Here is a 6,000-nt window from a genome sequence, read left to right as displayed (position 1 = left end):
CTTTGCAGATCAGGAAACTGATGCACAGAGAAACTGAGAAACTTGCCCAAGGTTACCCAGCTAATGGCAGAACTAGGATTTGAATTGTGGTGGTTTGACTCTGCTATTTTATATATTAACTTCTGTGTTACACTTATAATGGTGCTAGTGCCACTGAGAAATATGCTTTAGTGTAATAACAAGAGGTGGACTTAAGCTTCATAACAGAAAGTGTAGATTAGATATAAAGAAACTTTTCTAAAAATTGAAAAGTGTTGGAGTTCCTGCAATGGCGTAGCAGAAGCCCTTGCTCAGTGGGTTAAGGATCTGGTGTTGCCGTGAGCTGTGTTGTAGGTTGCAGACAAAGCTCAGATCCTGTGTTGCTGTGGCTGTGGTGTAGGCCAGCAGCTGTAGCTCCAATTTGACCCCTAGCCTAGGAACCTCCATATGCTGCAGGTGTGGCCCTAAAAAAAGAAAGCAAAAAAAAAAATTTATAGGTGTTAGGCTTTAGAAGGAGACTAGCTTCTCATCCACTTAAGGCCCCAAGATGGATTATATGACCTCTCAAGTCTGTTTCCAGTTCTGTGACATACTAACTGTACCTTCTAAGATACATGATTCAGTAACTCTACTTGGAAATATTGGAGTTCAGTTGGATTTATGGCATTCTTTAATTTTCTTCTCTATTCGATAAAAATTAATATGAGCTGTTCCTCTTGAATTCCATTTTGCTCAGTGGGGAAAAACACATATGCATGGCCTTTTTCATTTCTTTTGAACTGCCACTGAAACCTACATCTAGTTCTAATACCTTCCCTTCTTTTGTAAAATTTTATTTTTTGTAATTATAGTTGATTTACAGTGTTGTGCCAATTTCTGCTGTATAGCAGTGACTCAGTCACACACACATTCTTTTTTTATATGATTTTCCATCATGGTCCATCATGGGAGATTGGATATAGTTCCCTGTGCTATATTGTAGGATCTCATTAATCCATTCTAAATGTCATAGCTTGCATCTACTAACACCAAAATTCCAGTACCTCCCAGTCCCCCTGCTTCCCCCTTGGGCAACCACAAGTCTGTTCTCTATGTCTGTGAGTCTATTTCTGTTTCGTAGATAGGTTCATCTGTGCCATATTTTAGATTCTACATATGTGATTCATATGGTATTTGTCTTTCTCCTTCTGACTTACTTCATTTAGTATGATAATCTCCAGTTGCATCTGTGTTGTTGTGAATGGAATTATTTTGCTCTTTTTATTGCTGAGTAATATTCCATTTTATATATGTACCACATCTTAATTCATTCAAATTCCAATGGATATTTAGCTTGTTTCCATGTCTTGGCTATTGTGAATAGTGTTGCTATGAACATAGGGGTGCATGTATCTTTTCTTGTTGTTTGTTTGTTTGTTTGGTCTTTTTGCCTTTTCTAGGGCCGCTCCCACAGCATATGAAGGTTCCCAGGCTAGGGGTTGAATTGGAGCTGTAGCTGCCGGCCTACGCCAGAGCCACAGCAACACGGGGTCCGAGCCATGTCTGCAGCCTATACCACAGCTCATGGCAACACCAGATCCTTAACCCACTGAGCAAGGCCAGGGATAGAACCTGCAACCTCATGGTTCCTAGTCAGATTCGTTAACCACTGATCCATGATGGGAACTCCTGCATGTATCTTTTTGAATTATAGTTTTATCCAGATAAATGCCCATGAGTGGGATTGCTAGATCATATCGTAATTCCATTTTTAGTTTTCTGAGGAACCTCCATATTGTTTTCATAATGGTTGTACTAATTACATTCCCACCAACCGTGTAGGAGGGTTCCCTTTTCTCCATGTCCTTCAAAGTTTGTTATTTTTTTTAAATTACTGAATGAATTTTATTACATTTATAGGTGTACAACAATTGTCACAACCAAATTTTACAGCATTTCCATCCCAAACCCTCGTTCATCCCGCCCCCCACAGCATTTGTTATTTGTAGACTTATTAATGATGGCCATTCTGAGCCATGTGATGTGGTACCTCATTGTCATTTTGATTTTCATTTCTCTAATAATTAGTGAAGTTGCACAGAGTCTTCATGTACCTACTGGCCATCCCTATGTCTTCTTTGGAGAAATGTCTGTTTAGGTCTTCTGCCCATTTTTTGATTGTGTTGTTTGCTTTATTATTGTTGAGTTGTACGAGTTGTTTGTATATTTTGGAGATTAAGCCCTTGTTAGTTACACTGTTTGCAACAGTTTTCACCCGTCATGTAGGTTGTCTTCTCTCTCTCTCTTTTTAATGGTTTTCTTTGCTGTGCAAAAGCCTATAAATTTGATTAGGTTCTATTTGTTTATTTTTGTTTTTATTTCTATTGCTTGGGAGACTGACAAAACTTTTCCATGAGTTATGTCACACAATGTTTTGCCTATGTTCTCTCCTAGGAGTTTTATGGTGTCATGTCTTTTTTTTTTTTTTTTTTTTGGCCATGCCCACAGGATGTGGAAGTTCCTGGTCCAAGGATTTAACCCATGTCAGAGCAGCGCCCCAGGCTGCTGTACTGATAATACCAGATCCTTAACCCTCTGTGCCACAAGGGAACTCCTGGCGTCATGTCTTATGTTTAAGTCTTAAGCTACTTTGAGTTTATTTTTGTGCATGATGTGAGGGTGAGTTCTAGTTTCACTAGTTTACATGCAGTTGTCCAATTTTCCCATCACCACTTGCTGAAGAGACTGTCTTTCCCATTTTATATTCTTCTTCTTTTTGGCCACATCCATGGCACGTGGAAGTTCCTGGGTCCAGGATGCAGCCTGTTCCATAGCTGGGGCAATGCCAGATCCTTAACCTATTGCATCACATGGGAACTTCCACATTTTATATTCTTTCCTCTTTTGTTGAAGATTAATTAACTGTAGGTGTTTTGATATACTTCTGGGCTCTCTATTCTTTTCCATTCATCTGTGTATGTTTTTGTACCAATACCATACTGTTTTGATTACTATAGCTTTGTTGTATTGTCTGAAGTCTGGGAGAATTATGCCTCCTGTCTTCCCCCACCCCTCAGGATTGCTTTGGCAATTCTGGGCCTTTTATGGTTCCATATACATTTTTGGACTATTTGTTCTAGTTCTGTGGAAAATGTCATGGCTAATTTGATAAGGGTTGCAGTCTGTAGATTGCTTTGGGTAGTACGGCAATTTTAACAGTATTAATTCTTCCAATCCAAGAGCATAGGATATTTTTCCATTTCTTTGAATCCTCTTTAATTTCCTTTATTAATGTTTCATAGTTCTTGGTAATACTGTCCCTTCTTAATTATATTTTCACATAATTAATTTATGTAGCAATAAATGATGTTAGAAAAAAATTAAACTTATATTCTATTATTGTTTCTTTTTTAATATTTCCTTCAATAAGTTATTATTATTATTATTATTTTGTCTTTTTAGGGCTGCACATGCAGCTTATGGAAGTTCCCAGGCTAGGGTCAAATTGGAGCTACAGCTGCTGGCCTACACCACAGCCATAGCAACGCAGGATCTGAGCTGTGTCTGTGACCCACACCATAGGTCATGGCAATGCTAGATCCCCAACCCACCAAGCAAGGCCAGGGATTGAACCCCCATCCTCATGGATACCAGTTGGGTTTGTTATCACCGAGCCAAGATGGGAATTCCAAATTATTCTAAATTATTATTTATCTCAAAGAAATTTATTTTTATTTTTATTATTATTTTTTGTCTTCTTAAGGCCACACCCACGGCATATGGAGGTTCCCAGGGTAGGGGTCCCATTGGAGCTGTAGCCGCCAGCGTATGCCACAGCCACAATAACGTGGGATCCGAGCCATACCACAGCTCCTGGCAATGTCCTCATGGATGCTAGTCGGTTTCTTTAACCGCTGAGCCACGATAGGAACTCCTCAAAGAAATTTTTAACTTCCAAATTAGCAGAGACTAGGTTCATAATTTATCATTCTTTTTTTTTTTTTGTCTCTTGTTTTTTTGAGGGCCGCACCCATGGCATATGGAGGTTCCCAGGCTAGGGGTCTAATCGGAGCTGTAACTGCCGGCCTAAACCACAGCCACAGCAACACCAGATCTGAGCTGTGTCTGTGAGCTACACTACAGCTCATGGCATCACTGGATCCTTAACCCACTGAGCAATGCAAGGGATTGAACCCGGAACCTCATGGTTCCTAGTTGGACTTCTTGCTGCTCTGCCACAATGGGAACTCCCTTTAATTTATCATTCTTTCTTTCAACATCTAATATAGTATGTGTAAGGTTATTTAATAATTAGGTTGATATATTTAATAAATTCACAAATATTCTAGGTGGCAAATATAGTTCTCTTCTCATTTATGCAAGTAAGAAGACCGGCAAGATTGCCTTAAGGTTTTTAAATCAGTGTTACCTTTTCAGCAAGGCCTTTGCCAAACACCTTCCCAATGGCTTGCTGTTTTGTTTTGCTTTGTCTTCCTTGTCCTAGATGCTACTGCCATCTGGTATATATTGCACATTTTTATTTTGTTTATTTTCTGGTTTTTGGCAGGAGAATGTAAGCTTCTTGAGGTCAGGATTTTGAGATGATCTCCTCTGCTCTAGACTCAATACCTAGAATAATGCCTACTATATAACAGGTGTTTGATAAGTATTTGTTGAGTAAATGAATGCAAAAAATTCAACAGAATGAGTATGGTTCCCAACTAATGTTCATGATAATTACTACTAATTGAGTATTATCTTATTTGATTTTCATAATGATCTGGGGGAACTGATATTATTGATAGTATTACTGTTTTCTGGATGTTATCATTAAGTAACATACCCAAGGTTATGCAAAAATTAAGTAGCAGAAATTAGTTTCAACATTAAGCTGAGAAAGGAGCTAGTCACAAGGACACATATGGTAGGATTGCATTTGTATGATCTGTTCAGTATAGGAAAGTCTGTATAAGACAGAAAGGAGTGGAAGTTCCCGTTGTGGCGCAGTGGAAACGAATCTGAGTAGGAACCATGAGGTTGTGGGTTCAATCCCTGGCCTCACTCAGCGGGTTAAGGATCTGGCATTGCTGTGAGCTGTGGTGTAGGTCACAGATGAGGCTCTGATCCCACATTGCTGTGTCTCTGGCATAGGCCAGTGGCTACAGCTCTAATTAAACCCCTAGCCTGGGAACCTCCATATGCCAGGTGTGGCCATAAAAAGGACAAAAAGACAAAGGACAAAAAAAAAAAAAAAAAAAAAGACAGAAAGGAGGTTAGTGCTTGCCTAGGACTTGGGCAAAGGGCGGTTTTGAGAAATGGGGAGTGACTGCTCATGGGTGTAGAGATTCTTTTCGGGTGATGATATTGTTTTAAAATTAGATTATGGTGGCAGTTGCACAGCCATGTGAATATATAAAAAACCATTGAGTTTTGTATTTTAAATGGGTGAATTGTGTGGTATGTGAATTATATCTTAATAAAGCTGTTAAAAATAATAAAAGAGGAGTTTCCATTGTGGCTCAGAGGTAATGAACCTGACTAGCATAGGTGAGGATGCAATCCCAGGGCTTATGCCATGGGTTAAGGATCTGGCATTGTGGTGAGCTGTGGTATAGGCTGCAGATGCTGCTCAGATCCCAAGTTGCTGTGGCTGTGGTGTAGACCAGCATCTGCGGCTGTGGTGTAGACCAGTATCTGCAGCTCTGATTCAGCCTCTAGCCTGGGAACTTCCATATGCCGTGGGTGTGGCCCTAAAGCAAAAAATAAAAACAAAAACAACTCAGATTTCTTGGGCTTCAAAGATCCTGATTGAATTCTAGAAGGAGCCATAACTGGAGAAGTAGCTGGTTCTGAGATCCAGTTAGGAAAAGCGTAAGTTTTCCTGGAACATCTTGTGCCAGAAAGTAAAAAGGTGCTCAAAAGCTGACTGGGACATGTGCAAAGACACTGCAAGTTGAAAGTGTCTGCCCTGATTAAATATGGGACAATTTAAGAATCAAAAATCAAAATAATAGTAACTGCTGTTAATATCGATACTTTAAT

The sequence above is a fragment of the Phacochoerus africanus genome, chromosome 11 (assembly GCF_016906955.1).
Source record: "Phacochoerus africanus isolate WHEZ1 chromosome 11, ROS_Pafr_v1, whole genome shotgun sequence".
In the NCBI taxonomy this organism is placed as follows: Eukaryota; Metazoa; Chordata; class Mammalia; order Artiodactyla; family Suidae; genus Phacochoerus; species Phacochoerus africanus.
This window is presented reverse-complemented; position numbering follows the sequence as displayed.